The sequence below is a fragment of the Pelodiscus sinensis genome, chromosome 1, assembly GCF_052426305.1.
Source record: "Pelodiscus sinensis isolate ZL-2025 chromosome 1, ASM5242630v1, whole genome shotgun sequence".
NCBI lineage: Eukaryota > Metazoa > Chordata > Testudines > Trionychidae > Pelodiscus > Pelodiscus sinensis.
Window position 1 is genome coordinate 233,647,563 of NC_143052.1, and position 23,034 is coordinate 233,670,596.

Consider the following 23,034-nt stretch of genomic DNA (forward strand, 5'->3'; position numbering starts at 1 on the left):
CCAACAGGCAAGTTATTAACAATGTTAATAATCATTACATTTTTATACCAACTCACATTCCAACTGAAGACAATTTTAAAATGGAAGAAGAAACATTTTCATGCACAATGAAGCTATTGAACTCCTTGCAACATGATATAAAATAGTTCCATAACATATAAAAATAATGCCAACATTCACAGTGCACATTAGACACAATAAATACAAGGGAGTTGAGATTTTTTTCCCCCAAATGGTGCCAGAAAGAGAGAGACATGGGCTAATGATGTTTAATTGCAGTTATGTGGCTAATTGTTTAGTCGATATAATTTATATCGACTACACGACTAGTCGATAAGAATCACTCTGCAGAGCTGCAGCAGGGTAGCTCCAGGAGCCGGCTCGAGCCAGGACTAAGCAGTCCCGGCTCCTGCTGGCTCCAGGAGTCACTGGTGCTGTAGCTCTACATTTTAAATGTGGTAAGAGCCTGGTAGTCCATCAGGCTCTTACTATATTTAAAATGTAGAGGTGCAGCATCCCAGACCAGCATGAGCCGGGACTGCTCAGTGCTCATTCACGCTGAGTCCAGCAGCCTCTGTTTGCAGCGCCCAGCCTGGTCTGCCAAGAACAGGGGCTGCTGCTGGAACAGCTCCCCATGCGCGGCCAGCCTGGGCTACCATGAATAGGGGCTGCTTGGAAGCAGCAGCCTCAGTCCATGAGAGGGCCCACCTCCCCGCTGGGATCCCCACAGACATGGGTTGCTGCCGGAGCAGCCACCCCTATCCCCCCCGCTGCCTCTGATAGAGGTGGAGGGGAGGGGGACAGGCAGCACTGCGCAGATGGTGCTAAGGGGAACTGGCTTTTAAGTTAGTTCCCCCCAGCACTGGCTCCTATCTCCCTCCCCATCCCTTGCTGTCTCTCACAGAGGCAGAGGGAGCGGGGGAGGGAAGCGGGTTTGAAGTGAGTAGTTGATACTTATTGGGTAGTCAATTACTCCCTAACATTTCTAATGTGGGCCAACACAGGCAAGAAGAGAAAAGTATGATCTATTCTAAGGAATGCTAAATTTGGTTACAATGATTAATTTGAAGGGTTCTTTCCACCCTCAGCTACATTAACACAGTAGTTATTAAACTTTTGTATCTATTTCATAACAATTGTTGGGGCAATTCCTTCCATTTATGAAGAACAAGAAGAAAAATACAATAAATGGAAATGTAGTGACTGAGATCACATATGCATACTTCTTGCTTCTGATGCCCCCATAACACTTCATTCTATCATTAAAACCTTTCAACTGCTCTGGACATTAGAGCTTTTTTTTTTTTCCTGTACAGGGTTATAAGAAATAATAAGGACGCCATGAGTGTGTCTAGACTACAGGGTTTTGTCGACAAAGGTGGACTTTTGTCGAGAAAACTATACCTGCATCTACACTGCCGCAGCTTTGTCGACGGCTGTAAACCTCATTCTACGAGGAATAACGCCTTTTGTCGACAGAGTTCTGTCGACAGAAGGCATTAGTGAATCTACACTGTCCTTTTCGTCTACACTGTCATGTCGACAAAGCGGCTTGCTTTGTCGACAGTGGATGTAGTCTAGATGCTCTTTGTCGACAGAAGCTTTGTTGACAGTATCTGTCAACAGAACTTCTGTCGACAAAAGCCTGTAGTCTAGACATACCCTATGTGTGAGTACAGAAGCAACTAGATTTTAAAACAGGAAACTCACTTGGGGATGGATGGAGAGAAGGGAAAGTTGACTGTCTGCTCCCAAAAACAGATGGGCCACCCTCTAACTCATTTCAAAATAAATAGCTTTCCTTGCACTCAAGAAATTATGCATCAACTGAAAGTGCTTACAAATTAATGGAGTGATATGAAAAAAAGGAAAACTGATTAAATAGGAAAACCAAAAAGATGGGAGACTTGCATATGTCATCCTCAAAAGTATTAGCATGCATTATTACTAACTACATTCTTCCCATAGCATTATAGTCAGCAATTGAAGCAGATAGTTTTCCAATTCTTCTAATTCATATTATGGTTAGTAAAGAGGCAGTCATTCCAGAAGAGTATTTAATTTCACAAGATTTGCTCAAGTAGGAAATCTGTCATAATTCTCTGCCAGTTTCCAAATCCTCACACTCCTCCTAGTTTGTTTTCCTTGGAGTATCAGATTTTAGCTAATTGCTTCTGTATATAAAATGATCTCTTAATGGTGACTAACTCTATTAACTTCAGTGTTTTAACAGAATGTAACAGTGCCACAAAAGTAGGATCTAGGCACAGTGCCATGAAGGAACAAATCATACAAATACTTTAATTTTGTGGATAAATAATATGTTCGTATCACAGTAGGTCAAGAAACAGCTTGAGTAGGTAAGGGAGACTGACACTTCTCCAGCCCAAAACTATGCAACTACTGACACTCTTAAAGGGATCAATATTCAAAACTGAAAAGTTATACATTATCTTAATTTTCAAGCTGAAGAACTGCTATTTTAAATTATACCAAATATGAAATTTCATAGACAATTCATACTGACATACTCACTGAGGGTTGTTTTCCTCCTGCCAGAGAGCGCGGTTTTGCATGTCTTAAAATCGGGTTTAAGGTCACATCTAAAAATAAACAAAGCAGCACTCATAAATGTATGCTCTGAAGGCATGTCTATACTACAGAGAAAATCGACCCTCCAAAGGTTGATCTTCTGGCGTTCAATTTAGTGGATCTAGAGCAGACCCCCAAATGGAATGCTGAGTGTAGCCCCCATCGGCATCCTGTACTCTTCCCTTGTGAGGAGCAAGGAAAGCTGACGGCAGCATGTGCTCCCATCGGCCTCCTGCAGCATAGACACTGTAATGGCTCGGCTTAAGGTAAACTGAACCCAGCTATGCATTTTATCTAGCTCCATGACGTATCTGAAGTCGACCAGCCTGGTCTAGTGCAGACCAAGGCTTACATTTTTATGAAGATTTAGATCATTTCAAAGTGGCATTTTATCTAGGATTGCCAGGTGTCCGGTTTTGAACTGGACAGTCCGGTATTTGAGCTTTCTGTTCGGGAAACAAATTGAGAAAATATAAATGTCCATTATTTTCTAAATAAGATGTAATGTAGACTGTGCTGTAGTGTTAAGTGTGTCCGGTATTTCTGTTGAAACCATCCGGCAACCCTAATTTTATCAAATAATTGCATTTGTACTCCGAATGCCCCATTTCCTTATTATTAGGCTACGCCTACACTACAAGTTTTCTCAGCAAAAAATATACTGAGGGACTCATTTGAATGAGTTGCGATCTCATTTGCATATTTTCTGCCAATCCGTTTTTGCGCTGGGATTTTTGCGCAGAAACAAGCAGTGTGGACGTTTTCTTTTTGCACAAAAAACCCTTTTCCTGCAAAATCGGTAAATCTCCTTTTTTGGGGCATAAGGATCTTGTGGAAAAGGGGTTTTTGTGCAAAAAGAAAACGCCCACACTGCTTGTTTTTGTGCAAAATCCACAGCGCAAAAATGGATCGGCAGAAAATATGCAAATGAGATCACAACTCGTGCAAATGAGTCCCTCGTTAGCATATTTTTGCCGAGAAAACTCGTAGTATAGACGTAGCCCTACAGCTGTCTATGTGCTTCCTACTTGTGACATAGCTTATCACACAGCAAAACTTTCTGACAGTTTTAGCAATAGCATGTAAGTTTGGCAGACAGCTTACTTCCCCACAAAATTAGCAAGGGTATCAGCCAGTCATAACAGATACAAAGAGTAACAAACTGACACTAAGGGGAACTGCATCTGGTAAGTGGATGGTACAATAGAAAGAAAGAAAAATATGCTAAAATTTTTACACAAAAGTCTAGTACTATAAAAAGCTTTAATATATAAATGACAAAATGTGAATGTGGGTATTTATTTTTTCCTACTACACAGGCTTTTCTATAGCTAATTTTGGAATCAAACTCACAACTTCTAAAATACTTTGTAAAAGCTGGCAACAAGCCTCACAAAAAGAAAAAGAAGTTAATTATAAATACATTATGGGATAACTGAAGGTTTGTATTTGTTAGTGGTTCAGTTTCTACAAAGTAAATTAAGGCCCTACGAATCAGAAGATGGAATTAGAAAAATTTAAACTTAAAAGGAGTATGGAAATGGAGTGGGAGAACTTCACTTTTTTTAAAAAAAAAAAATTCTTTTACTGTGATCCACACAGGCCATATCAATGTTACAAATTGTGTTTTATGCAAACTGTGGTTGTGTCAGCGTACAGCTTTTGAAGTTTGTATTATCACTTGGAAGGCATATTTGGTTGCTTGTGTCTGTGCTGCATGTAGTCCCTAAGGGTGCGCTACATAACTGCATTATTTTGGAATAATGGCCGTTATTCCAAAATAACAATGTGAGCGTCTACACGACAATTATGTTATTTCAAAATAAATTCAAAATAACGGACGACTTATTCTGATTTCTGTGAACCTCTTTCCACAAGGAATAATGCCTATTCAAAAACAGCTATTTCGAAATAGCTGTAGTGTGGACACTTCACTGCTGCTATTTCAAAATAGCTCCTCTCCAGGGGCGACTAATTTTGAGGCTTCCCTGTAGTGTAGATTCACTCTTTCAAAATAAGCTATTTTGGAGTATTTCTTTTGGAATAGCGTATTCCAAAATACATCTGGTGTAGACATACCCGAGGAGAGTCTGTGTCAATGCAAAGTGCAGCACACCAGAGGTAGCACCTATGTGCCATTTGCAGCTGTCTGGTGAAATGCCTTTTGGAAATGTTTGCTATGTGGGCTAGAGACGACTTACCTATGGATCTCTGGGAGCTAAGAGTCAAGCTCCCAGCCTGCAACTACCTCCATTGCATCATCATATCCATATCCCATAATTTTTTCACTTAAAAAAACCCCATAATCCCTCATGGGAATTTTGATATCTGTCATCTCTGACAGACACATAGAGCTCTACGATATTCACAGGAACATTCAAATATTGCACATGTGATTCATCTGTATTTGCAGATGTCAGGAAAAACCACAGCAACCAGGATAGTCAGGATTTTTTTTTTTTTGAGGATAGTTTGTTGAGGAACATAGTAAAAAGCAATTTAAGGTTGCTTGTGGCATTCACAGAGCAGCTGCACCTGGTGGAATGCCACTTCGGGGCCCAAGAAACAAGCACTGATTGGTGGGATCGCATCATAATGCAGGGTTGGGAAGCTGAGCAGTGGCGATAGAACTTACAGTCGGGAAAGGCTACAGGTCCGGACCTGTATGATGAGCTTGCCCCATCCCCCCAGTGCATGGACACCAGAATGAGAGCTGACATGACTGTTCAGAAACAACTGACGCACTCTGAAAGCAATCCCAAATTGCTACAAGTCAATGGGAAATCACTTTGCAGCTGGAAAAATCCAGAGGGGCTACTGCTACACAAGTATGTAGGGCCATTTTTGGCTCCTGCTTTACAGGACTGGCAATAAACCTCTTGGCAATAAACAAGACATAGCAGATATAGCGGCAGCAATAAGGTTTCCAAACTGCCATCAGGCAATAGACAGCATAGTCCTATTTTAACACCAGCCACCTTGCCACACCAACAGAAAGCGATACTTTTTTATGGCGATGCAAGCCATGGGGCGCATCTCAGGCTGGGCTCCTCAGGGAAGGTGCATGATATTCACGTCTTTAAGAACACAGGACTGTTTAGAACAGGGGTGTACAAACTTTTTTCAAAGAGGGCCAGATTTGAAGAAGTGAACATGCGTGAGGGCTGTCCCTGCACTCTCAGCCCCAAGGCGGAGGGCCCGCGGGGTCAGAGGCGGGCGGAGAGCGCAGGGCACGCCGGCCTCACGGCGGTCCGGGGGCAGGGCGAACCCGCAGCCGAGCGGGGGAGCGGGGCTGCAGACATGCCCTACAGGGCAGGCTCTAGGACTGCGGAGGCCATGGGCGGCGGCGCAGCCGGAAGCGGCGCGCTGGGCGCGCCAGTTCAAAAGAGCACCAGGGAACCAGGAGAGGGGGAGGAAGCGGGGGCCATATTAAACCGGAACATGGGCCGCAATTGGCCCGTGGGCCGGACTTTGGACATGCCTGGTTTAGAAAGCTGCAAGTGGGGATAGTCTTTCTCAGCCCGCAACACTGAAATGTCTGTCAATAGTGATTCTGGGGGACCCAGCTTATTCCTTAATCTCTGGCTCATGAAGCCATATTTCAGCCACATCAATGGCACCAAGGAAAGCTACAAGTACAAGCTTAGCAAGTGCAGAATGGTTGGCAAATGTGCTTTTGGTAGACAGAAGGAACAGTGGTGGTGCCTATTCATTAGACTTGATCTCAGTGAGGAACATATTCCCATGCTTACAGCTTCTTGCTGTGTCCTGAATACTTTCTGTGAGGCAAAGAGGGGAAAGATGGAGGTAGAGCAGCTCTCAGCTGACTTTCAACAGCCAGACACAAGAGCTATTACAACAGCCTAACATGCAGCTGCACAGCTGAGAGAGGATTTGAGAGAGAATTTTTATGGTCAGTCATAGTAGTGTTCTGTGCTGGACAGTTCTCTGAGCTTGGAGATTTGGCTGCTGCTGAGAACTGTGTTGTGCTTTCCATACCTTTATAAATATCATTGGGCATGTATTCTTGAAGCTATAGATAACATGGTACTTGATGTGCATTTGCAAGTGTGCTTTGTATACTGAATTCTCTCTGCAATATTTGTTGTGAACTAACAGAGATAATTCAATTATCTCTCTCTCTCTCTCTCTCTCTCTCTCTCTCTCAAAAAAAAAAAATCAAACCCAGAAGTTCCCTGAGTGGGGAAAAAAAGTTTTGCAAAATACCCACAGGCAATTTTAACAAGCTAGCAGGGTGAAATTTAAAATTGGAGAGGAAGTTAACAATTACATCTTCTTCAGTGCACCAATGTTGTCAACTGAAGCTTTGCATCCACCAACTGTGGTTTTCACAGGTCAATGTATGTGAAACTGTGGTTTCCCATGCTGTCCCTCAGCATGAAGTGATAAGGATAAAGATACAACCTCTGATGTCGTGTGACATGTTGCATAGGGGAAGACGCAGAAAGGACTGCAAGGACTGAAAAGGGTGGGGAGTTTTGGAGCATTTGGGATTCCCACCATTATGTCTAGGGAATCCTGGGTATTTCTCCAGTCTCCTGTTTCCTTCTGTATGCTGTCAGTCGTATAGTCCTCTAAACTTTTCATTCATAGTTGGATGTAACACTGGCTTTCAGGATCTTTCAGAACATGTTCTCTGCGGGTGCTAAGGAGGCAACTCTCAATGTTACCATGCCAGAAGCTTCTGATAAAAACAGACTGTGGTATCACTGGTGTCATGCTGTCTAGAGCTACCCTGAGTGTTTGCCTCGGAGAGCATGGCAAAAATAGGACAGACATGCCAAACTGGTGAGGTGCTCTATAATTAGATTTCACCAAGCCAGTAACAAATGTGACAAACTATTACAGTCTTACTATGGAGTCACACACAGTCTTTTCAGATCATCCAGTCTATCTTTCCACACAAACTGAACTTAGTGATAAATAGTTATTTATGCCAGAAACCACATCACATTCAAGTTGCTTCGAGTCACAAGAAACCAGTCACTCTAGCTCCGCTGATATCCTAGATCTTACACCAAACACAAAGCCTGTAGTCAATTCTGTAAGAAACCATCTAAATATTTATTAAACTAGGAAAGAGAAATAAGAGTTATTTACAGATTAAAGTAAGAAAATACAGGCATACAAATGAGTCACCATCTCATTTCCAAGAGTGACAATGCTATAGTAATCTGTCAATTCACAGTGTCTTTCTGGGCAGACCCAGAAGACATCCCCTAGTGATCTCTGGCTTCAGGTTACTGATGGACAGACACACAGAAAAAATGTCTAAACTATATAGTAGACTAATGACCAGATTGCTTCCTTCTGGTAGTTGTCCTACCAAATAAAGCTAGTGGCCCCAATGACACACATAGTCCAGTCACTATGCCAAGCAAACCCAGTCTTGAGCATGGAAACTGAGCCATCACATATGTAGATTATGAATTTGTCCACTGAAAAAATGACCCATTGTTGTCAATGGGTGTAACTGATTCAGTACTGAACACTTTGCTGCAAGTGAAGGTGTCAATCATGGTTCCTGGAGTGATACAGAATAGCGTTTGCTGTTGTCCACACTAGCAGCCACACCATGTTTCAGCTGCATCCACAGTGGTCGTTGTTGCTGATAGCATGTCATTTTTATCACACAGAAAAGGCTTGCTGTTAAGAGTGCACCTTGTCATTTGAACAATACTCACCTCCTCCACCTACTGACTAGGGATGTAACAGTGTAGTCGATTAACTGACAAGCAAAAGCCTATAGGTTAATGCTATAGACTGACACTAAGGCTGCTGCCTCTGATACAGAGGCAGCAGCACAGGGTGGTAGCAACCCCTGTACAGGGGTGGGGCTGAGCTCCCAGACAGGGCACAAGCCAGAACTTAACCGGGCTGCCTGCCCACCTGGCTCCTAATATACTTTAAATGCAGAGCCACAGTGGGGTAAGTCACAGACCTGGTGTGAGCCAGGTCTAAGCTGGGCTGCTGGCTAGCCTGCTAAAAAATTTACTGGCAGGTGGGGAGGGTGGGAAATACATGTATGCTCCCCCTACTCAGTCGCAGCTTTACCATTAGGTCAATTGTTCCCTGGCACCAGGACCAAACTTAGAAGGTCCCTGTTTCTCTCCCTTCCTCCCAGCTGTGCGGTGCACTGGAAGCTTGAAGGGCATCACAGGCAGCCAAGCTACCCTGAGAACTGTAGGTCCTTAGCCAGCTTCGTTAGAGAGCTGGCACTGGAGCAGGAAAGGGACTACATTTCCCATCATTCCCTTGGCCTCTAGCAACAGGAAAGGAAGGGAGAAGGAGGGTTATGGAGAAGCTGTGAGCCCTGCACAGCAGCTTGCTGTGACTGGAGGGCTGGCTGCTGGAAGAGGTGGGGCTGTGAGTGGGGAACATGTGTGCACAGGGAGTGAGCAGCTGTGGCCCAGATCTCACCCTCAGAAGCCTTCCCAGACTGCATTAGGGATGTTAGTGGCCTCAGTTTTCTGCCCCCAGAGAAGGAATTGAGTGGGCTGAGTGGACAATGCACCTCTGTCTGCAGCCTAGCAAGGGTGGTATGTGGATCCCACCAAGAGAAGTTAATACAGGCCTGGGAAAAATATGACCTGCGGGCCGGATCCAGTGCACCAAGCCACCGGATACAGCCTGTGGAGGCAGCAGGGAGCCCCAGGCAGGCTCCTTTGCTTGCTCCGCAACACCACTCAGAAACGTGGCTGCTGGGCCCTGTTTCGGTTACAAAACTGGAGGGGAGAGGGGAATGCTAATGGAGCTTCCCCCGCCCCCAGCACACTTCTGGCCAGAGACTGGCCAATGGGAGCTGCCTGTGTGAATAACAGGCAGCCAAGAAGAACCACACCCCCTCTCCTTGGCTCAGTTATTCACACAAGCACATGGCCAGGCAGGCTGGCTGGCTGGCTGGGAAACATTTTAAGCTCTGAAAACCTTAGCCCTGCAAGCAGGCTGGTTTGGCTGCTAAGTCTCCTGGCCAGAGCCTTCCTTCTCCAAACCCTCTGCCCACCCAATCAACATACCCAAACCCTCTGCCCCCCTCTTGCACCCATACTCCCTGCCAGATCTGGCACCTTAATCTCCTGCCCCAGATCATAATCCCCTCCTACCCTACGTCACATCCCAAACCCCTGCACTCCAGTCCCCTGCCATAGGTCACAACTGCCTCCTTCACCCAAACTACCTCCCAGACCCCATTCTCCCTCCTGAACAATAATCTCTTACCCCAGCTCCCTTCTGCACCTAACCTTCATCTCAGACCCCACATCTCCTCCATTAATATAATGGAAGAGTACAGCCCTCAACCTCTTTCCAAAATCTTGGAGTGGCCCCCCCGTCAACAATTATTGCCCGCCCCTGGGTTAATATGATAAGTGAGGGAGGGAAGTCTCTACAGAGGGCCCGTGCAGCTTTAGGTACAAAACTAGGCACACAGGACGATTTGATTATTTCCACAGTCATGGAAGCAGAAATGGGCTTTTCCTTTCCAGTTTTATATAATGCTTAGAAAGGGAACCTAGCAGGCACCTTCCAGATTTGAACATGAGCGCTCAAGTGTAATTTGGGCTACTGTTACATCATTTCTCCAAAATCAAATACTGATCCACTGCAATTTGTTGTAGAAAAAAAAAGGATAAAATTGAACAACAAATGTTGGCATCTTCCCAGAGCTAACTGGGCCTAGAATTGCAATTTTCAACCACCGTTACCATTATTTTTTTAAGTTTTCTTCTTTTCAAAAGAAGACAGTAATACTGCATTGGTGATTTCCCCCCAGGGAAAAAAAAAGTGGAACAAAGGCAATTTAACTTTTCCTCATCCTGCGGGGTGGCAGTCGTACAATATGGATCCAAATATCCTCCAATCACACAAACAAAAATTTGTTCCACTTCACTGGGTGTTGGGATAAGGATTTGTCAAAACTGATCAGGCAGCTGCTGTCTATGGAACTTTATTAAGCTGAGACCAGGGCCACATGCAGTGACTGGTGAAATAGGGTGATCGTGGAGACATGGCTATAGAATGTTTGGATAAGGAAGGAGGTAAATCTGTCGGGAGTTTCCCCTGATCACTATGACATTTCTGCTCACTGTGGACACTAGTAAACCCAGATGGGTGTACAGGTCAATAAGAAAAACTGGGGGCTGAGGAAGCTGTGTATACAATCTTGCAGAGATGTGTGATCATATGAAAAAATGCCTCTGAGACTGAGCACTGGATATAGTACTGCCACATCAGGCCCATACTTGGAAGGGGCCAATAACAACTACGTGGGGACCCACAAGTATGTTTAGCACTGGGCCCTCAAAATAGTAATCCAGCCGTGCTCTCACTCTCCCTGCACATATGCCACATATGTAAATAACTATGGGAACAGGTGTAACCAGCATTCACAGAAAGGCGGGAGACGAACACTACTCCACATACAATAAAACCTGAAACCAAATAAAACCCTCTATTTTCTCACAACACTATTTCAGCAGCTTTCAAACTTTTTGAGCTGAGCCCCACTTTTGAGCGAAAAAAAATAGATACATGCAAGGCTGGGTGGGCCCTTGGTGTAAGTCAGAGTGTAGACAGGATGCTCCCACCCGGAGACATACTACACGGGGCTGGCATCATGGTAGCTCCCAAAACATCCCTCTGTGCCCCTCTATGGGGGGCATGCCAAGTTTGAAAACATTTGCTCTATTTCAATGCCACTGCATATGCTCTGGCCACAAAGCCACATATCAGGATTGGGAGAGGGGTAACAGGAGTGGAACTATCTCTGTCACTGACTTACATGTGTGAAGAAAATAAAACACATTCTCATAATCACTGACAGTCTATCACTGTGGCCTGGAAACTTACAAATGGGACTAAATATTCACCGCACTGCCTAGTAACAGTTATGCCCAACCATATCAGTGCAGACCAAAGCACTGCATTCCACGAGTACTTGTGAGCCAACCAAACATGGGCAAAATACTTCTGAAGAATGGCCAGAGGCTGTCACCATATGAGGAATTTATCATCACTTCCACAAAGGAGTTATGGGCGATGGAGGTCTTGCTGCGGCCTGACCTACCATAATTTTCATAACTGTCTGCACATAAATGCTTCCATCACCACTCTGCCAAACCAGGCTAAAAGAGCGGCTCCTGTCCAATGTGCTTTGGGAATCAGAAGAGTAGCTTCAGTTCACTGGCTCGCTCAGTTTGCTTCCTAGGAAGAACATTCCCATGCTCGGAGACCATTTCGTCCATTTGCAAGGAACTTATGAAAGCCACTGTCCAAGGAGCTTGTAAAAGTAAGCATTCAGACCCACATTTTGTCCACCTGTTAGGCCAGGGGTGGGAAAAGCAGGTTGATCTGGCGCACAGAAGCCCTGCCGCTCCCCCGCCCCCAGGCCAATTAGGGCCTGGGGGCGGGGAAGCGTCCAAAACTTCCTCCCATCCTGTGAGCAGCATGCAGCGCTATGAAGTGCTGCACGCTGCTCACAGGGAGAGAGGAGATGTCACATGCTCCCCCGCCCTCAAGCCCTGATTGGCCTGGGGGCAGGAGGAGTGTGCAAAGTTTCCTCCACCCTCTCCCTGGCCCTGCCAGGAGTGCATGGCACTTCAAAGTGCCATACACTTGCGCGGTTGGGGGGGGGGGGTGGCAGGGTGAAGGAAGCTTCATGCAGCACCCCGGCCCCAGGCCAATCAGGGCTTGGGTGGCAGGGGAAGACATGATGCCTCCTCTCGCCCTGCGAGCAGCGCGTGGCACTTTGAAGTGCCGTGTGCTCCTCACAGGGTGCAGGAGGAGGCTTTGTGCACTCCCCCACCCCTCCTCCCAGGCCAATCTGGGCCTGGGGATGGGGGAGTGTGTGAAGCCTCTTCCCGCCCTGCCAGGGGCATGGGTGCCTAGAGGGAAGGGGATTAAAGGGGCTACCCCACCCCCAGACCAATTATGGTCTGGGAGAGGGGAAACCCAGAAGCATTCTGGCTCCACCTCTTCCGGCCTGGCCCAGGCAAAAATTATTGCCCACACTTGTGCTAGGCAGTGGGCACAAGAGCCAGTCTAAGCCAGCTGAGAGTACCTCCCTACCAAGAGAATGCTCACCTACCAACTCTGGCCAGAATCCAGACTTTTTGCACAATCTGGGCAGCACAAGAGGCTGTGTTCTAACGGAGACATTGGTCCTTTGTCTATAATAAAGGGAACCCCTCATCTATTGTTAATTAGCTCAGGGATCCCCTCTTCAAGAAGAGTTTTTCGTACCATGAAACAAAAAGGTCATCCCAATAGTGCCCAACCAGCAGTTACCAATCATTCTCACTCTTTAAAACTCACCCAGGGATTAAGCTAAAATTGAGTGCCTGTGGGTGGCAAAAAAAACAAACAAACAAAAAAAAACCACACAACCCTGCTGGAGGGCAGGCAGTGCATTACTGCAAATGAATACATATACATTTATAGAGCGTGGAAAACCCCCAACACATGATTTCATGATATTTAGACTAAGTGGCATGTCAACTACAGGAAGTGATTTTCTTCGTTTTCTCACACCCTTCCTCACCTACTTAGATATGACCTATAAACCACACAGTTTTTCTTCTTGATCATCCTGCAAAAGCTATTAGAAGTTTCAAGAAACTCAATTAATCTAGAAACTAATTTTAATCATGCTGTGATATTAGGAAGCATTTAACTGGAAACTTCAATTTATGCCATTTAATTAGTCAGCTCCTTGTGTAAATGAAGACCATTTGTACATATTCACAACTGAAAAATAAACTGCAGACTTGCTTAAAAAAACCCTCTCATTAATTTAATTTACTCATGATCACAGTTTTCCCATTTCTTGGGTTCTATCTGCATTAATACAAAATATGTACGCCTACATCTGAAAGCTAGTATTAATTACAGAAATAAATAGCTTGGTAAGCAGAGAGATCTCAGATTGAATAAGTAAAAAGAACAAAAAGCATGGTTATGTTGTTTTGCATCATTTCTATACAGTTTCGTCAACTAAAGGCAAGAATAATGCCACTGAAATCATAAGACTTGCTTCAGTAGTGTGTGAAATTCAACAACCAATCATTTGACAAAAAACAGAAACAAGTTAGTTTTCACCTTTCAAATAGATCTAATATTTAATGATTTTTTACCCTCTTCCCATGAAATATGGAGGCTACTTTCTGATACAGTTCCTGTTTCATGGAATGATTTGTCTATAGCCCTGTAGCCCAGGGTTGGGTGTAAATCATAAAGGACCTCTCTGCAAATCTACAGTTGTATAGAACTTATATCATGAAAGAAAGAGAAAGTTGAATGACTGCCCACTTCCTCCACAATGCAGGCTGCTCTCCGCACATCAGGCTATGCTCAAGTCTCTCTACTGGCTCCTGGTCAGTTTTAACGGCCAGTGTCAGGCCTTGGACCTAATCTTCAAAGCAATTCCTGGACTAAGGGCCAGTTACATTAAAAATACTTGCGCTTTTTGTAGGCCAAAGCACAGCACATGAAGCCCGGGACAAAGCATGGATGAGAGCTAGGATCAAAACATTCTTGGTAGAGGAGATGGAGCTAATGAATACATTTGAGAACAGCATTTCTCAGCCTGCAGAGAAAGTAAAAACCTGCAGAGAAAAAAAAATAGAAAAAAAGGTCAAAATTGGCCATTCTGGTCTAGCAGTGAGCAGGGGCTGGCTGAGGGAGAGGATAAGACAGCGCAGGAGTGCTCCTATCAGTAAGTAGCTGGTAAGTGTTGCAGAAGGGCAGAGGCAGGAGAGTGGGTCTTTGGGCAGATTTGCAGGCTCTAGGAAATAGGAATGTGCAGAGGTGCTGCAGCACCTCCAGATTTAAAGTGTAACTCTGCTCTTGACCCGATGCTTTTGGTTCCTGGCTGCTGGCCTGTGCCCAGCGCTTTGCTCCTGGCCCAGCACCAGGGTCCTGATTCTCAGCTGCCCAGCTCAACGAGACTCAGGTCGAGAGATCCCGGGATCTGGGTCTGCTACTCACTTCCACGGCCCTGCTCTATGGAGGAGTCTCTGTGGTGTGGGGTATGTCTCTGAGCATAGGGGATTGAGAGAGTTTTGGAGGGGAGTGCTGTGGTTCTCAATTTGCAGCCTATGTAACGCATTGTGGGGCACATAACAGTTGAGAACCACTGTTTTAGAATCTGACTAACTTTAGAAAACAGTGCAAAATGTTTCTCTTCAAAAAGCCTTTTCAGTAGAGTAAGAATGACACTTAAAACTGACATACCCTTCTATCTAAAAAACCCCACAATAAAAAAGCCTGTAACAAACAAATTCATAAACCAACCAACCAACCAACCAAAACAAACCACAATCAGAATTATTACTCCATAAGAGAGAGGCAGGCCATATGCTCCATGAAGTCCACTGTAATTTACTGCACTAATATAAATATATAAATGCATGTTTCCATCAACTTTCAATTGGTACTTAAATTTAATCTGTCTTCAGTAAACCCTCCCACATATATATTACACAATGAAACAAATAAATAATGAAAGATTAATATAATAGTTTTTAGGGTAAGAAAATATTTTGCTACACATATTTCATATATGATGCAGGCACTGAATATAGTACCTAATATTGACCTGTAGTACCTAATACTGTCACTGATCTAGGATTAAACTTATGTCTTTGTAGTCAAATAACTGTTTTAGTTCCAGAGATCTGTTACTCTTTTGTTTCTCTCATTTATAATTTCTGGTAAATTAACAGATAATAATGTGTAGAGAGAAAAGAAACGCAAACTCAGTACAAGTTGAACCTCTCTAGTCCAGACCTCTCAAGTTCAGAACTCTCTGGTCTAGAAACATTTGTTGCCGGGAATGATTTTAGTTAGCCGGATGTCCACTCTTCATGGGTGTGATCAAATTTCCATGGTCCCACAAAGTTTGTTTACAGACACCAGTCCCAGCTCTCAGTGCTCTTATTTAACTCTTATTTACCCCTAAATGTCTTCTAAGAGCCCAATAAACAGTGGAAGTGTTGGTAATGCTGCTAGACAATACTGACCGCCTGTGGTCCGGAAAATTCTCTGGTTCAGAACTGGTCAGGGGCCAGATTACAAAGGTTTAACCTGTATTTCATTAATCTGAGAGTATACTTTGCAGTAAAATCTGTTCAGGTAACATTCAAACAATATGCACGGATGATGTTTTCCTAGGTTTCATAAGCTCATGCTGATCTGAGTTCAGGGGACTGTGCCAACTGCCACCTTGTTTGTTTCCTTGCTACAATGGCAGCCTCCCACCACAAGAGAGTGTCATGTACGGCACATGAAGTGGGGTTGCTGCAGCTTTCCTTGCTTCGTGTGGAATTGACATCAAGAGATTTTGGACTGTGCTTCTCACTTGGTGGTGGTGGTTTCTGCATGCAGAAAGGCAAGGGGGCTCTCAGGCACAGAGGAGGAGGGCAGAACAGTTACCCTTCACTGGGATTATATGACCAGGAAGGGGATGTACAGTATAACCCTCTCACTGCTTTACCTTTCCAAGATCTTATTCAGATGCTGGGGGGGGGGGGGGGAGTGGAAGGGGGGGGAGGAGGGGGAGAGGAGGAGGGAGGGGGGAAGTGAGGGAGGCCACTGGAGAAAAGAAGCAGGGGACTGATTATCTCTACCCCTCTCTCCTGCCCATATAAAGAAAGCAGGAGATAATGCCCCTGGAAGTTGCAAGTGGGGAATGGGATCAGGCCTGGGTTTTTCCCCAGAATACTCTAAGAGGGTTAGAAGGCCAGTGAGTCTCCAAGGAAGCACCAGGAATTTCAGTCACATTCAATATTAGCCAGGGAAAAACACAACTGATGATCAGAGAAGTCTGGGACAAGTAGAAGTGCTACTGGGCAAGTGAAAGCACTAGGTTTCCTGACTGCCAGGCAGTGGTGAATATATGGAGATATACCTATCTCATAGAGCTGGAAGGTCATTGACTCCAGGCCCCTGCCCTCACAGCAGGGCCAAGTACCATCCCTGACAGATTTGCCCCCCCCCCCAAGGATTGAACTCACAACTGTGGGTTTAGCAGGCCAATGCTCAAACCACTGAGCTGTCCCTCCCTCCTGGAAGTGGCTGAGTGAGAGTGAAGTGAAACAAACTGAGCTGCCCTTCAATAAGTGATAGAGCTAAAGGACTGAGCTGATTAACTGTATGACATCTTGAGCTCATTAACTGTATGCTGCAAATAATGCCTTGGAAGCAGGGCCTGAGACAAAGCTCCAGTTTGCATGTGTTCAATGCAGGGAGGGACAATCAGAGGACTGTGGGAATGGGAACCATGGAAAAGACTGTTTGCGTCAGAACTTTTTGGTTATAATCGGGAAGTTTGAAGAGTTTTTTGCCATAAAAGCAAATACTTTCATTTTCTAGGCAAGCCAGAACAGCCATGGGGCAGTTTTCAGAGCACTACAAACTCCTACTACTGGTCATCACCAGCAACAGAACCCAAGACCTCAAGCACCAAAAAAACAGTTCTCAATTAACTGAACTAAACTCCATTAGCATGCGCTAGTTGTAGGCTCTTATCCTCAATGTGACCCATGCAACAGAAAGGAATATGACACAATTTAGCCAATATGTTACACAAAATCAGCTGCCCTAGCTACTGCTGCAAGACACGAGTATAATTCAAAGAGAGAAAATAAAAGCTATAATTAAAAAAGAGAAAATAAAAGCATAGGCAACAGCTAGAAAGTTCATAGGTAGATACATTTTTGCCAGAAAGATAAATAGCACTGTAATTTGGTTCCCAAGCCAGCATAGATTTTATTGTAAAATAAACTACAATTTGGTTATGTGCTGCTGCAAAACACAACTTAAACACAAAATAGAACTCCAATTTATTTTAGGAGAGAGGACTTACAGCCCTTGACAATTACCAGGTAGTTTAATTTCTTAAATCAACTCTTGCCTTTACAAACCTCTATGGCTATGTCTACACTGCAGCCTTTGTCGGCAGAGACAATACAAAAGAAGTGCTCATTAGCATTTATCGCGCTCTCATTTGCATAGTCTCTTCCTATCCATTTTGCAGAAGGGGTTTTTGCACAAAAAACGCAGTGTAGATGGAGCCATTTTACACACACACACACACACACACACACACACACACACACACACACACACACACACACACACACACACACACACACACACACACACAAAACACTACCCTTTTGCCCTGACTATACTGTGGATTTTTTTGCGCAAAAACCTCTTTCACAAAATGGATCGGAAGAGACCATGCAAATGAGAGTGCGAGAAATGCTAATGAGCACTTAATTTGCCTTGTGTCTGCCGACAAAGGCTGCAGTGTAGATGTAGCTTATAAGAAAAAGTTATATACACACACTCTTTGGGTGATTTAAAAATATTTGAAAAAATATCAGCCTGCTTCTGTTTGGATTTTTGCTTTAGAAAAACCAGTAAACATTGAAGCAGCAGAGATTAATGCTGAAGATGTGGGCTAAGTCTTGAGTAAACAAGAAGTACATGAGCACAAGAGAATGCTAAGGAATATGAGGAACTTAAAACTGCATATACTTGAAAAAGTGGGAGCTCTTAAGGTGGAATCAGAATGAAACATCAGCAAAATATCTTATATGCTTCATTTAAATAGTTCTCCAATATAACTAAGTCTGGTATTCATATACTTTCTGTATGAATATTGTTTTCTTACCAGTCTTCTCAAATGGAAATTTTTTCACTCCCCAGATGGAAGTTTTCAGAATAAACAGAAAGTTGAATTTGGCCAGAATAAAGAACTACAGGCAGTCCCCGAGTTATGCGGCTCCGACTTACGTCGGATCCGCAGTTACGAACGGGGCCACCTCCCCGGTCTCCAGCAGACCAGCGAGAGGAAGCAAAGCGGTGGAGCACGCGGGCAACGGACAGCCCAGACACGTCTGGGCTGTCCGCTGCCCGTGTGCTCCGCGGCTTTGCTCTGCTTTGCTCCCCATCCCCCTGGTCTGCTGCCCGCGTGCTCCGTGGCTTTGCTCTGCTTTGCTCCCCGTTCCCCTGGTCTGCAGACCAGGGAGAGGGGGAGCAAAGCAGAGCAAAGCCGCGGAGCCCGAGGGCAGCAGGACAGTCACAGAGTGTCTGGGCTGTCCCACTGCCCCCGTGCTCCGCGGCTTTGCTCCGGACGCCTGTGGTATAGCAGCTGGGGCGCTGCCGGTTGGTCCCGTAGCGCCGAGGAGCGGCGGCGCTACTGGACCGACCCAGCAGCACCCCAGCTGCTCTGCCCCAGGCGTCCCCAAGTCAGCCGCTGCTGAAACTGACCAGCGGCTGACTACAGGAAGCCCCTGCCCCGGGCTTCCTGGAATCAGCCGCTGATCAGTTTCAGCAGCAGCTGACTTGGGGATGCCTGGGGTTCTTAAGTTGAATCTATATGTAAGTCAGAACTGGCATCCAGATTCAGCCGCTGTTGAAACTGATCAGTTTCAGCAGCGGCTGAATCTGGACGCCAGTTCCGACTTACATACAGATTCAACTTAAGAACAAACCTACAGTCCCTATCTTGTACGTAAACCGGGGACTGCCTGTATAGTTATTTGCGAAAGTGTGCTTACACAAGGCATCTACTGTACAGGCAGTCCCCAGGTTACATGGATCCGACTTACATCAGATCCCTACTTACAAACGGGGTGAGGCAACCCCGCACTAGCTGCTTCCCCCCAGCAGACCAGGGAGACGCGAAGCTAGCGCTCCCCTCCCCTCCAGCAGACCAGGGAGACGTGGAGCGGCTTTTCTCAACAGACACCTCAGCTTGAGAATAAAGGACTGAGGGAAGTGAGGTGTGGGAGAAGAAAACTGAGCTCTGGAGAAATGTTTGGCTAGAGTTTCCCCTACAATATGTACCAGTTCCGACTTACATACAAATTCAACTTAAGAACAAACCTACAGTCCCTTTCTTGTACGTAACCCGGGGACTGCCTGTATACTGTTTGAGCATTGGCCTGCTAAACTCAGAGTTGAGAGTTTAATCCTTGAGGGGGCCATTTAGGGATATAGGGCAGGGGATCCCAAACTTTTCGTCACGGGGACCAGTAAATCCATTCACAAGCTTATGGAGGACCGATAACATTCATTTGAATATTTGCATATTCATTAAGCAAATGATAAATATTTAAATATGTTGTTTCTGGTCCTCCCAAAGCCCCCAGTGCCAGCATTACCAAAGCTTTTGATACAGTCACCCAGGATATTCTTGCCAGCAAGTTAAGGGAATATGGATGGGATAAATGGTCTGTAAGATGGATAGAAAGCTGGCTAGATCAGGGTTTCCCAAACTTTTTACTTTAGTAGGAACCTGTTTTTTTTCAGTACTGTCCTTTGCAGCCCAAAAATATAAATGCATATACAAAAAAAAAAGAATGAAAAATGAATACATTTTCAATGTTTCACCCGGCTGCATCCTCCATTCAGCCTGGGCCAGGGCTTGGGGGACCCGGTGCCGCATGAGCACTTCACGAGGTGGGAGCAGGAGCAGATTGGGGGTAGGGTATCTGGCTAGGAGGGAGGATGCAAGGAAGGGTACCACTGCCCCCAACCCTGCTTCTGCCGCCTGTCCCCCCACATCTCCGCGGGACAGCCCCGCCGCCCACCCACCCGCCTGCCTGGATCTCCACGGGACAGCCCCACTGCCCCCAGCCCTGCTTTCGCCGCCTGCCTGCCCGGATCTCCGCAGGACAGCACCCACCACTCCCAGACCTGCTTTCGCTGGCTGCCCGCCCGCCTGCCCAAATCTCCGCAGGACAGCCCCACTGCCCCAACCCTGCTTCCCGGCAGTCAGTTCCCTCCTCCCCCACCTCCTCCCAGCCCGCACCCCTCTGCTCCCCTCCCGACAGCCATGCTGAGGCCCAGTATTTTTTTTCCCAGCCATGGCCCATAGTTTGGGAAATGCTGATCTAGGGCAAATCTGTCAGGGATGGTACTTGGTCCTGCCATGAGGGCAGGGGACTGGACTAGATGATCTCTCAAGGTCCCTTCCAGTTCTATGAGATAGGTATATCTCCATAAAAAAAAAAAGTATCGTTGTGGGTATTAAGTTGTTTTCCATGTAAAACAATGGGGAAAGATTACATAAGGTAAGAAACAAAATACAGGACTATGTAGCACTTTAAAGACTAACAAGACGGTTTATTAGATGATGAGCTTTCGAGGGCCAGACCCACTTCCTCAGATCAAATAGTGGAAGAAAATAGTCACAACCATATATACCAAAGGATACAATTAAAAAAATGAACACATATGAAAAGGACAAATCACATTTCAGAACAGAAGGGAGATGCAAGGGGGGGGGGGGAAGGAAGGTGAATGTCTGTGAGTTAATGATATTAGAGGTGGGGAAGGGTAGATGTCTGAGAGTTAATAGTATTAGAGGTGATAATTGGGGAAGCTATCTTTGTAATGGGTAAGATAGCTGGAGTCTTTGTTCAGCCCCCCGCGGAGAGTGTCGAATTTTAGCGTGAATGCCAGTTCAGAGGATTCCCTTTCAAGTGCAGATTTGAATGTCTTCTGAAGTAGGATGCAGGTGAGTAGGTCATTGAGACAGTGTCCTTTCTGGTTGAAATGGCAAGCAACTGTTTTTTCTTTGTGATCCTGTCTAATGTCTGTTTTGTGGGCATTGATTCTTTGGCGAAGTGTCTGAGACGTTTGTCCAATGTACATAGCAGACGGACACTTTCGGCACATGATAGCATAGATTATATTTCTGGAGGCGCAGGAATATGTATTCTTGATTTTATAACTCACTTGGTTAGGTAAGAAAGTTTGCTAGGGATTGCAAGAGTCCTTTGAATGAATACCCACAGTTTAAGGTGTGAAATCAAAGACATATCTGAAAATTGTGTGGTAATTCTCTAGTTAGAAAGTTTATTCCTCTTTATTCTTTGAAATACTGCAGATTAGAGTGTTTTTTCAAGAGGGGGAGTGATTTTTTAGAGCATCTGTGTGGATTATATTATTTTCCTAGAGCAGTGTTTCTCAACCTTTTTTTTTTTATAAAGTACTCCCTTTAAAAAAAAATTATAAGTATCCCTAGTACCTACAGTTTTCAGACACACAAATTTTTTTTCTATTGTTGCAACACATTTGTTTAGACAACTTAATCGTAGCCTGACCAGCAATAACATTTTTGGGTGTAAAAAGTACAAAATTAATAAAATGCTGTAAAACTTAAAACAAAATTCAGTTTTCCCCAAATTTCAGTTGTGTTGACGTACCCCACAAAATTCTTTCAAGTACCCCCAAGGGTACTCGTACCACTGGTTGAGAAACACTGGCCTAGAGCACTAATTTGCTTAAGGGCCAGGCAGATAAATAGTTCAGTGAAAAGCCCAGAGAAAAAAATTAACAGTCCTACACATAGGTTTTCTAGACCTTTAACCATTTTTGTTGCTCTTCTCTGGGCCTTCTCCAATTTCTCAATATCTTTCCTGATTTGTGGAACCTCTGGACACACTATTCCACTTAAGACCTAATCAGCTCAGAGCAGAGTGGGAAAATCATTTCTTATGTCTTGCTTAGAACAACCCTGTTCACACATTCCAGAATCATGTTTGCTTTTTTTTTAAACAGTTGTCACACTGTTGACTCATATTTCTCTTGTGGCCACTATGACCCCTAGGATCCCTTTCTGCAGTACTACTTCTTAGACAGTCACTTCCCATTCTGTATGTGTGAAACGGACTGTTCCTTCCTAAGCAAAGTACTTTGCATTTGTCCTTATTAAATTTCATCCTATTTACCTCAGACCATTTCTGCAGTTTGTCTAAATCATCTTGAATTATAATCCTATCCTCCAAAGCACTTGCAAATCGCATTGTGGTATCATCCACAAACTTTATAAATGTACAAAACACACACAGAGGAGGAGGAAGCAGAATTCAATCATAGAATCACAGAACACTAGAACAGGAAGGAACCTCGAGAAGTCAACCACTGCCCTCTGGGTAGGACCAAGCACTGTTTAGATCAGGCAAGTCAAACTCGAATCCTACTGAGGGCCGCACAAACGAAAACTGATAGCTTTCAGGGCCACCTACGGTTCCCAGATGGTTTGTCAAGCAAAAACAAAAAAACAAAATCAAATCAAATCAAAATCAAATCATTTTAGGTGCCAGGCAGAAGGTACCAATACCAGACACCGGGCAACCCAAGCCAAGACAAATGTACTTTGTCGGAAAGTCGTAGTTATTTATGATTATAGATTATGTTTTAGGTATATTTTATAATATTAAAATAATTTGATGTGTAAAATTGTAATTTTACATACATTTATATTTAAATTAAAAATTAAGGTACTTTTAAATTTTGTATATGATACATAACTTGTTTGTTGAAATAAAAACAAGTATAGACAATGGTTAATCAAATAGAACAGGCTTCTGAAAATTTCAGATACTTTGTAAGTTTGAGATTTTG

At 44.6% G+C, this 23,034-nt stretch overlaps 1 protein-coding gene across 23 annotated transcripts in view; it reads right to left on the bottom strand.

The window, feature by feature from the left end:
- Positions 1 to 23,034, bottom strand: part of INPP4A (inositol polyphosphate-4-phosphatase type I A) — a 208,966-nt gene that overhangs the window by 82,967 nt on the left and 102,965 nt on the right. For 19 of the 23 annotated variants that reach the window (XM_075916558.2, XM_075916552.2, XM_075916546.2 and 16 more), the window contains exon 3: positions 2,536 to 2,603. The gene's annotated coding sequence lies outside the window, so the exon portion shown is untranslated. Of the gene's footprint in view, positions 1 to 2,527; positions 2,604 to 23,034 lie in introns of all 23 variants that reach the window. The other 4 variants (XM_075916548.2, XM_075916544.2, XM_075916550.2 and 1 more) reach the window with 2 other exon arrangements.